The sequence below is a fragment of the Rhinolophus ferrumequinum genome, chromosome 18, assembly GCF_004115265.2.
Source record: "Rhinolophus ferrumequinum isolate MPI-CBG mRhiFer1 chromosome 18, mRhiFer1_v1.p, whole genome shotgun sequence".
NCBI classification, from domain to species: Eukaryota; Metazoa; Chordata; class Mammalia; order Chiroptera; family Rhinolophidae; genus Rhinolophus; species Rhinolophus ferrumequinum.
Window position 1 is genome coordinate 55,929,985 of NC_046301.1, and position 11,487 is coordinate 55,941,471.

General features: G+C 44.2%; 1 pseudogene; it reads right to left on the reverse strand.

Annotated features, from left to right (window-relative positions):
* Positions 1-4,067: 4,067 nt before the first annotated feature.
* LOC117038504 (olfactory receptor 7G3-like) lies at positions 4,068-6,629 on the reverse strand (annotated as a pseudogene).
* Between the last annotated feature and the right edge of the window lie 4,858 nt (positions 6,630-11,487).

An 11,487-nucleotide genomic window follows, 5' to 3' on the forward strand; every position in this document is an offset into this window, starting at 1 on the left:
CAAGTCAAGTTGTTGTCCTTTCAGTCTTAGTTGTGGAGGGCGCAGCTCAGCTCCAGGTCCAGTTGTCGTTGCTAGTTGCAGGGGGCGGATCCACCATCCCTTGCGGGACTCAAGGAATTGAACTGGCAACCTTGTGGTTGAGAGCCCACTGGCCCATGTGGGAATCGAACCAGCAGCCTTCGGAGTTAGGAGCATGGAGCTGTAACCGCCTGAGCTACCGGGCCAGCCCTGAACAACATACTTTTTAAGAAGAAATAAGAGGAGAGATCAAAAGATATTTAGAAACAAATGAGAATGAACATCCTGCCAGAATTTTGGGGATGCAGAGAAAACAGTTTTAAGAGGAAAATTTATATTGTTACAGACTTATCTCAAGAAACAAGAAAAACCCCAGATAAATAACCTCACGTTACACCATAAAGAACTAGAAAAAGAAGAACAAATGAAACCCAAAGTCAGCAGAAGGAAGGAAATAATAAAAATCAGAGCAGAACTAAATGAAAGAGAGAACAAAAAGACAATAGAAAAAATTAATGTGGCAAAGAGCTGGTTCTTTGAAAAAATTAATAAAATTGACAAACCCCTGGCTAGACTCACTAAGATAAAAAGAAAAAAGACACAAATAAACAAAATCAGAAACGAAAGAAGGGGAAGTTATCACAAACGCCACAGAAATACAAAGGATCACCAAATTCAATAACCTAGAAGAAATGGACAAGTTCTTAGAAACATATAGCCTTCCTAGGCTTAATCACGAAGAATTGGAAAATCTAAACAGACCGATCACCAATAAGAAAATTGCGTCAGTCACCCAAAACCTTCCCCAAACCAAAAGTCCAGGACCTGATGGCTTCACTAGTGAATTCTACCAAACATTCAAAGAGTATCTAATACCTGTCCTACTCAAAATTCCAAAAAGTTGAAGATGAGACAATATTCCCTAACTCATTTTATGAGGCCAACATTACCCTGATACCGAAACCTGGTAAGGATAACACACAAAAAGAAAATTACAGACCAATATCTCTGATGAATACAGATGCAAAAATCCTAAACAAAATTCTAGCCAATCAAATGCAATAATTCATTAAAAAGGTTATACATCACGACCCAATGGGGTTCATACACCACATAAACAAGATAAAGGACAAACATCATGTGATTATATCAATAGATGCAGAAAAAGCATTTGACAAGATACAACATCCATTTATGATTAAAACACTTAAGAAAATAGGTATAGAAGGAAAATACCTTAACATAATAAAGGCCATATATGACAAGCCCTCAGCTAATCTCATAATTAATGGTGAAAAACTGAAGCCCTTCACTCTATGTTCAGGAACATGATAGGGCTGTCCCCTATCACCTCTGCTTTTTCCCCCCTCCCCTTTTTCCGCCTCTCCCCCACACTCCAGTATAAGCCATTGTTTCTCAGTCTAGTTGTATAGGACACATCTCCCTGGCCCAGGCTGGTATTATGAGCCTTGTGCTCCTCCCTGCTGAGGCAATCAGTCGCTGGTCGTCAGTCAGCCACTCAAAGCAGCTCATGGCAGCTCTTGTCGGCTTCCGGACACTCATGATAGCTGCTGGCCACTTACACTGGCTGCCACCCACTCACGCTGGCCATCGGCCACTCATGGCAGCACACAGAAGCCCGCAACAGCTCACGCAGACCTCCAGCTGCTCAAGACAGCCCAGCTCCAGGGAGAGCTGTTGTTCACAATCTTAGCTGTAGAGGGCGCAGCTCACTAGTCCATGTGGGAATCAAGCCAGAGACCTTGGTATTAGGAGCTCGGTGCTCCAACCACCTGAACCAACCGGCAGGCTCTGCTTTTCAACATAGTGTTGGAAGTCCTAGCCAGAGCAATCAGGCAAGAGAAAGAAATAAAAGGGCATCCAAATTGGGAATAAAGAAGTTAAATTGTCACTTTTTACAGATGACAGGATGCTATATATAGAAAACCCTAAAGACTCCACCCAAAAGCTATTAGAAACAATAAACAAATGCAGTAAAGTTGCTGGCTTCAAAGTCAACATACAAAAGTCCATTGCATTCCTATATACTAACAATGAAATATCAGAAAAAGAAATTAAAAAAACAATTCCTTTTGCAATTGCAACAAAAAGAATAAAATACCTAGGAATACACTTAACCAAGGATGTGAAAGACCTGTATACTGAAAACTGTAAGACATTTTTCAAAGAAATTGAAGAAGACACAAAGAAATGGAAAGACATTCCATATTCATTGATTGGAAAGATCAACATAATTAAAATGGCCATATTACCCAATGCAATATACAGATGTAATGCAATCCCCATCAAAATCCCAATGACATTATTTAAAGAAATAGAACAAAAAATCATTAGGTTTGTATGGAACCACAAAAGACCCTGAATAGCCAAGGCAATAGAAATGAACTCAATGTACAGAATTACACATTTGTCAAAATACACATTTCTCTCTCAGCACAAACAGACTGTGTACTAAGTTTGACCACAGCGATGCATAAGACAAGTTTCAATAGATTTCAAAGAATTAAAATCATGCAGAGAATGTTCTGTGGTCACAACACGACTATACTAGAAAGGAAGACCCTCCATACATTTGGTTATTAAGAAGTGCACTTCTGGATAACACAAGGATTAAGTAAAAAAAAAAAAAAATCTCAATTGACTTATTTCAAATATATTTCCCTGTGTAGATTCTAGCAGAAATGAGAACAAAATAAAGAGAAAGATGGGGCCGGCCCGGTAACTCAGGGGATTGGAGCTGCCATGAGGGCCAACCCATGCCCAGTGACCCGCTGCCTCAGCCGGGGGAGCGCAAGGCTCATAACACCAGCATGGGCCAGGGAGCTGCGACCTACATGACTAGACTGAGAAACAACGGCTTGAACCGGAGCGGGGGGCGGGGGAGGCGGAAGAAGGGGGGAAAATAAATAAACAAAGAGAAAGATGAAGATTCCTCAAAGAGGAGAAAGTGAAATGAAAATTGATATAATCAATATATTAACGTGGAAGCAAATGAGTGTTCACTATAAGTTTCGAACACATGGATTGTACACCTGATAATTCTTATTTCCCCCCAGCTTGATTGAGATATAATTGACTGTTTCAGCACCCAGTAATTATCCATTAAATTTTACTAGTGCTTAATACACATACATATTAAATTATCTCATATATCCCAATATCACTATTAAGTGTTAAATATTATTCTGCCCATTTTGTAGATGTCAGACTGAACTCACAGAGTTAAATTAGTTGATAAATGACAGGTCGTAACACAGGACAACAGGATTTATTGTAAAGCTATTTGACTTGAAAGCCCAGGAGAATTGAACTATGGAAGAGTCGGGGTTTGTGGCATACCCAGTATTTCATTTTCTTTGACTCTGGCTGAAAAAGGCGCCACATACTAAATCTGACAAGCTCAGGGGAGGTCTGCATGGCAGGCCCTACAAATTCAGAGACTAAAATCAAGCACATAGGACTGAACATAAAAATTCCTAACTAAAAGTGGGTCATGGCAGGTAGTCACATCCTAGGCCTGTGGCTCCCTCGGCAAAGGTCCATCTTCACCTTAAGTGAGCCTGTCTATTGTCTTTTTGCATCTAAGATAACATGCCCTTGGAATGTCAGCGTAATCCCTTTTTCTGGACCCCTCAGGGCACAACCCACCACACCAGAGCAGGAGACCACAGAATCCCTCATTGTTTTCTTATTCCCTGAAGACCATCTCTAAATGCTATAAATGTTCATTATTAACTATCCTGTACCCACCAATGTAAAAGAAGTATGTGTCTCTTCAGTTTACTCTTCATCCAATCCAGAGCTTGTCTCACTTTGCTTTCTCCCGCCTCCTTAATCTACCACCAAAGGACTTCATGTAACCCTCCTTACGTCTCCTCCTTTGATTCTAATATATACAATAAGCTACAAAACTGCTAGTCTCTGGAGCATTTTCTTCATCCGTTGAGATTTTGCTTCCTGGAAAATGTCTTCAGTTTGGCTCATATAAACTCATTCAAGTTCTCTACAGGTTTGGCCGTTTCTTAGGTCTACAACACATCCTTGAAGCCCACACCCAAGGCCAAGGACAGAATCATGAAAAGGAAAATGTTCCAGAGATTAGTTTCCTTAAGACTCACTTCACGTCCCCTGTTCCTCAGACTGTAGATGAAGGGGCTCTTGGTGGGAGTGACCACCGTGCACGTGACTGAGGCCACTGCCCTCCTCCTGGGTGAAAGAGTGGCTGCACAACTACGGTGGACTCCAACACATGTCCCATAGAACGAGGAAACAACAGACAGGTGAGACCCACAGGTGGAAAAAGCTTTATACTTTCCATCAGCTGATGGGGTTCTCAGGATGGAGGAGACAATTTGAGAGTAAGTGTCGTGCGGGGCGGCCTGCTCGCTGGACCAGTTGTCATGCGGGGTATCCTGCCGACTACGCCAAGTGTCGTGCGGGGTGTCAGGCGGGGTCTCTGGTCCCACTCCCCACATAAGAACGCAGGACATGGTGAGGCCAAAAAGGAACACCCACGGATCCATAGGTAGGGGAGTCACACCACTATATTCTTGCTGGTGGCTGGGTTGGAGACACAGGAACCAGGAGCCACACAATTCTCAACCCTCACTGTGCCGCTTGCAGGCTCAGCCACCATCTTCTTGCTGGCCCCCATTTGCTGCTAGCGTAGCCATGGCAGTTATATTAGTGCCCAATGGCTCACTGGTTACAGCTGATGGCCAACTAGCCACAGCTGATGGCCATTTGATCACAGTTGACGGCCATTTACTACCTGAGCCAGCACCTTTCTATGTGAGGCCGAGAGCCTGGAAACTGCTTTTTGGGGCTCTGTCCCCACAGTAAGAGAACATTATCCCCAAGAGGGGACCAACACCCAAAAGGCTAGTCACTAAATACACCAGTATGGTGTTGGCGAGGGTGTCAGAACAGGCAGGTTTGAGAGGATGAGCTAATTCACAGAAGAAGTGGGGGATGTCCGGGTCCCCGCAGAAGGACAGCCGCAATGTGATCAGAGCGAGCAGCAGGGCATTCATATAGTTAATGAGCAAGGAGAGAAAACCACCAGGCCACGCGGCGGGCCTCGTGATGACCACATAATGCAGAGAGTGACAGATAGCCATGGAATAGTCATAATGTTACCAGAGAGTGAGTCCTTCTCGGCACAATGTCCAGGTTCTTGGCGTCTCGAGCAAAGAACTGAATGAGACTCAGAAATAACGTGGTAAAACAGTAGTTTATTAGAAGAGGTAGCACACTTCAAAGAAATAGAAGCGGACCTGAGCAGTAGAGAATGGCTCAAGGGCCCCGACTCATGAGGCCTTGGTGGTTTTCATCTTTTTCTCTCAAATGGGCTGTTCCTTTCCCGGCGTGGGACCACCTGATTGACACCTGTGATTCACAAGAGGCTCTTACCTCATCTTTTTTAAACTGCACAGGTTTGAGAGGCCAGTTTGATCTAGTTGGGTATCTTGTACCCATTTTTTTTTTTTTACTTTTTTTACTTTTTTTTTACAATGGAAAGGGGAAGTTTCAGACAGAGAGGGAAGGTCTTCTGGGCAGGAATGTAGAGACCTGATGCCTATCTCTAACTGCCTGCTTTGTTTTCTCTTAGAAAGATGTGATCCCCATAAAATCTCTATGGGAAGTTGAGGTACAGGAGGTCTGTTTTTCTGTATCTACTTCCTGCTGGACAGGGGCATAGAGCTGTCCCTACCTATTGGGGGATTCATGGAACTCTCACCCTATCTGATCTTAGATGAGAGGCAGGGGTCTCGAGATCTGCCTGGAAGACCGTGCTGGCTTCTTTGGTTAGGACTGGCAATCTTGCTGGGGTATGCTCTGTATCCCCAAGTCCCCTGAATGAGGAAAAATAGATTTTAATTAATAAATCTATTAGCCCTATAGGGCCTGTGGCCATTCAACCAGTCATTCAGTGGCATCAGTTGTCCCAGAGCTGGGCCCAGAATGGGTTGGAAAGAACATTAGGCTTCAGAGATTACAATCAACAAGTATACTCGCTTGGGGGGATGTTAAAACCTCTGTGGTTTCTGGGATGGCTAAGAGTTAGGTCCGGAATGGCTTGGGGTTGTTGGGAAGTCACAAACTTTTAAGTAGTTATCTGAAACAGGGATGAGAGATATTCTGTGATTCAGGCTAGGAGCAATCTTTAGTCTAGGACTCAGAAACTGAATAGAAGAGTAACCAAAGCGGGGGGCTAAGGAGCTAAGAAACTAGGGAAAAGGAGACTTAAACTTTCTATAGTGAGGAAGGCTTACAACTTTTTTGTAGTGAGGGAGCTCTCCCGTATCAACCAGTCATCACAGTCAGCAGTAAACTGTCCATACATATAAACACCATGAAAAAATATATCTGAGTGAGGCAGCCTGTGTAGGTGACGGCTTTGTTCTCTGTCTGGATAGTCACATCTTGGGGACTATAGTGGAGGTGTGAGACATATCAACCAAGGACAGGTGGGAGAGGACATACATGGACGTGTGCAGGTGAGAGTCTGAGCTGAGGACCCCGATGATGAGCAGGTTCCCCAGCGCGGCGACCAGGTACATGGACAGGAAGACCCCAAAGAGGAGCATGTTCTTAATCCGTTGTTGAGATTTTGCTTCCCAGCAGTTGTCATCAGTTTGGCTCAAATAAACTCATTGAAATTCTTTACAGGTTTGGATGTTTCTTACATCGACAGAGCCGAGGAGGAAAATCCTTGAACAATCTTGAGGTTTTATTTTTTTCTCATCTGTGTAATGAGAATAAGAATATAGTGCCGACATTCAAGGAATGCACATGAGAGAAAAAAAGAAACTACACAGCAGAGTGTGCACACATTATTTATATTATTTATATTACTGTTAACAGGTCTTGAGAAGATCCTGACAGGATTCCTCACCTAGAAGGGTGTGTGTTTGAGGGGGTAGGGGGAAAGGACAGGAAGATAAAGGAGAAGGAGGAGGAAGACGAGGCAGGAGAGAGAGAATATCTAGGCAACCACACCTGTGAGTTGTGAGGAAAGAGGAACATTGTGAAAATTCCACGAGAACCCTCGATCACATCAAGAAGCAAGTTGAGGGGAGACCGACCTCCTTCCCTTGAATCCCAGTGTCTCCTCTGAAGGATTGAATTTAAAACCAGCTCAGTGAGGACAGAGTAGCATATGTCCCCTCCTGCCCTTCCTGGGAAATAAAGAGAGGGGTACCTGGGAGCAGCCGGAATCCTTAGAAAATGTTAGAAAACGTTGATTCCTTTGAGTAAGGAATTGGTGTGTAAGGCTTGCGGGGAGATAATGAGGCTCGTCAGGCAGGTTGAGAAAGTGAGTGCTTTATTCTGCGCTCCCCGGCGAGGTTCACTGGTCCCGCAGACGGGGCGAAGTCACGCCCAGGGTAGAGGGAGGGAGGCATATGTGCGGTTTTGGGGGTGGGGCTTGGTTGAGTGAGGTGGCAGATGAGCAGGCCCCCCACCCCAGCACAGATCGGGCGCGAGCGGCTGTGTCCGGAGTTGCTTATCGCACCAGCGGTCTGCTGCCTTTTCTGGGAAACGCCAGAGGCCTCAGTCTCTGTCATGCGGGGAGGGGTCTGACTTGGCAGAGGGGCATGACTTGGCTCCTGGCCGCTTTGACCGTGCCCGTAGTTGACCTAACAATTGGTCCCTACAGTTTCAGGGTCAGAGAAAGAGGTAAGTGGAGCCAGAAACAACAGTGAATCCAGTGCCAGAGCCTTGGAAATATACCAAGTAGTTAATGAAAAATCAGGAGTGCCTTTAGACAGAAATTCTCAATCTTGACCAGGCATCAGCGTCACCTGACGGGTTTCTTAAAACATTGCTGCGCCCACCCCAGAGTTTCAGGTGAGGCCTGAGAAGTTGCATTTCAAATAACTCCCCAGGTAACGCTGATACTGCTGGCAGGACCGGCTGGCTGCGTAATTTTCAGGTCCCAGTGCGATATGAAAACGTGGGACCTCCTTGTTCAAAAATTTCAAGACAGTGACAAGAGAGCATTAAACCAAGAGTGTCCTTCTGTGCAATTGTCTGGGTTACAATACCATGAATCCAGCTCTGGCTGCTGGTCTGGGGCAACATTCTGAGCACCATTGATTTAGATTTCCTACTTAATTAACCTAGGACTACCTCCAGATGTGAATAATAATAGTAATTAGCAATAGTAATAGTAATAATAATGGTAGTAACAATAATAATAAAGTTGCCCTCTTTCCTCCAGAACTTACAAGGGATTTCTGTATCTCCAAGTGACCCCAGAGAAGATCACAGAGGCTGAGTTTCTCTCTAGGATGTAAATGTTGAAGACTAATTGGCCTGTCACGCAGGGTGTCAGGCAGGGTCTCAGCTCCCACTCCCCACATAAGAAATGCAGGATATGGTGAGGCCAAAAAGGAACACCGACGATGGAGCCATAGATAGGGGAGTCATACCACTATAGTCTCGCTGGCGGCTGGGTTGGAGACACAGGAAGCAGGAGCCACACGATCTGCAACCTGCCGTCCACTCTCTCTCCGCCAACCTCACTCGCTAACTGCAATCCGCACTTGCTAGCTCAGACACCATCTTCTTGCTCGCCCCCATTTGCTGCTAGTGTAGCCACGGCAGTTATATCAGTGGCCAATGGCTCAATGGTTACAGCTGATGGCCAACTAGCCACAGCTGATGGCCATCTACTACCCAACCCAGCACCTTTCCACATGAGGCCGAGAGCCTGGAACTGCTCTCTGGGACTCTGTCCCCACACAGGTGTACAAAACAATGTAATAGACATTTATCATTTATATCGCTCACAAAGTGATAACCCCCCCGCCCCCAATCTACTACCCCTTTGACATCGCATACAACCGTTACATTTCCACTGTCTCTATTCCTAATGCTCCACTATATATATAGTACTCCACTTTTTGTAACTATATATATGTATAAAATTATAGGTGACATTCGCTATTGTTCAGCTTCAGCTTCAGGTGTACAGTGCAGTGATCAGGCATCTACATCACCCCTGAAGCGGTCTCCCTAATAAGATAAGTGTCCATCAGACACCCTACAAAATCTTTACAACATTATCGCTTATATTCCCCAAACTGACTTTCGTACCCCCGTGGCGATCTTGTGGTTACCGATTGTGCTTTCTAATCCCCTCACCTTCTCTAGAGAGACAAGGTACATTTTCCCTGGTCTGGCAGGTGTGATGGTGTTTATAGGGGACAGGTGGTCTTTTTACAGTTCTTTCTGGCCCTAGGGGTCTTATCTCCAAAGCTCTTTATTAGCCAAATCGTCTCTCTTCATTCCAGTCCTGCAGCGGAAGGAAACTACTGGCTTCCTAATTAGCGGTGTGCCATTTCCTTGCTCCTGTCCTTTCTGATCCCACGTTAAGGTTCACAGTCCAGGACCGATTGAAAGGCCCAACAGCAAACAGTGCCTTTCACTGAGTACCACTCACTTTTTCAGGAGGCAGCTTCCCAAACATCAGTCATTCCTGACTGTCTCCATGGCTGTGGCCAATCCTCTCCTCCACTTGAAAGGGACTCTCAGTTGGTTCACATTTTTAACTCAGCCCAATCCGGAGCAAAATGGTGTGTGTGTGTGTGTGTGTGTATATGTGTGTGCTGGTGAGAATACAGTTGACCTTGAACAAGGGGGTTAGGAGCTCTGACACCCTGCACAGTCGAAAATCTGCATATAACTTTCCCCCCAAAACTTTACTACCGTGTTTCCCCGAAAATAAGACCTAACTGGAAAATAAGCCCCAGCATGTTTTTTCAGGATGACATCCCCTGAACATAAGCCCTAATGCGTCTTTTGGAGCAAACCTTAATATAAGACCAGGTCTTATTTTCGGGGAAACGCAGTATTCATAGCCTACTGTGGACCGGAAGCCTTAGTGATAACATAAACAGGCGATTGACACATACTTTGTATGTTACAGGTGTTACATACTGTATTCTTATAATAAAGTAAGCTGGAGAAAAGAAAATGTTATTAAGAAAATCATAAGGAAAATACATTTACAGGACTATTTTTAAAAATTTATTTTTAAAAATCTGGTGTAAGTGGACCCGCACAGTTCAAACCTGTGTTGTTCAAGGGTCAGCTGTACTTTTTAATACACATTAAAATATGTGGTCTTCAAAAAACTCTCTGCATCCTGTTTTGGAAATGACATATCTCTACAGCTTCTAGATTTTTGCTTCAGGACACCTGCTAAGGCAGCCTCCTCTGACACACATTCTAGGTAAGCGTTCTTGGTTTGGGGCTCTCTCATAAGTGGCACTCACCTACAATTACACTGAGATCCAGGACTTTGGCAGTTATTTCATGAGAGCCCACTTCACCCTCCAAACTACAGCTCCAAGAGAACAAGAACTTAATTTTTGCACATCATGGCTTAACAGTGTCAGACCCAAACTTAATATAAGATCCGCTCTTATTTTACTATAATATAAGACTGGGTCTTTATAATATAATACAATATCGTATGATACCGGCTCTTACATTAATTTTTGCTCCAAAAGACGCATTGTTGCTGATTGTCCAGCTAGGTCCTATTTTCGGGGAAACGCGGTACTGGTATGAATCAAGAAATTGTTCCAACCTATGAGTTAGGTGCTATTATTATACCCATAATGGAGATGAGTCAGTAAAAGGTCTGATTTACATTGTAAATTCTTCCACCACATTCAATTTCAAGCTAAGAATTGGCAGTCACTGAAGGCAGAGTTGGGAAGAGATTGCATGATCGGCTCTGCAGAATAGACTTCAGCTCATCACCTAAAGGGATTCTCTATTCTTCAAACTCCCCAAGCTTATTCATGCCTTCAGGCCTTTGTACCAGCATTTTTGGCATTTTTCTCTTGAAGCTTCTCCCAGACCTTCCCATAGTTGGCTCTTGTAATTCAGGTTGTCAAATTAAAAAAGAAAGCCCCTTTAAACATTAGTAAAGAAAGACTGTATTAAGCGGGGCTATTGCAACAGGACGCTGCACAAAGCATAGGCCAGAACAGGGAAAAAGTGGGTGAACAAAGCTTAAACATTCAGAGGCAAGTAGCTGGGGAAAGAGGAAGGGTCGTGCTAAAAACTGCTACGTTGGTGGGGGTGTATCTTGAAACTTAACAAACTGTTAAATATTGCGCTAACAGGAAAGATGAGGCCAGAAATGTTTGTTTGTCACCAACAAGACAAATAATAACAAGTGTTGGAGAGGCTGTGGAGAAAAAAAAAACCCTCATACACGGTTGGTGGGAATGCAGATTGGTGCGGCCACTATGGAAGGCAGTGTGGAGGTTTCTCAAAAATTAAGAATAGAATAACCACATGACCCAGCAATCCCTCTCCTGGGTATCTACCCAAGAAATATGAAAACATTTATCTGTAAAGATATATGTGCTCCAATGTTCATTGCAGCTTTATTTACAGTGGGCAAAACATGGAAACAACAAAAGC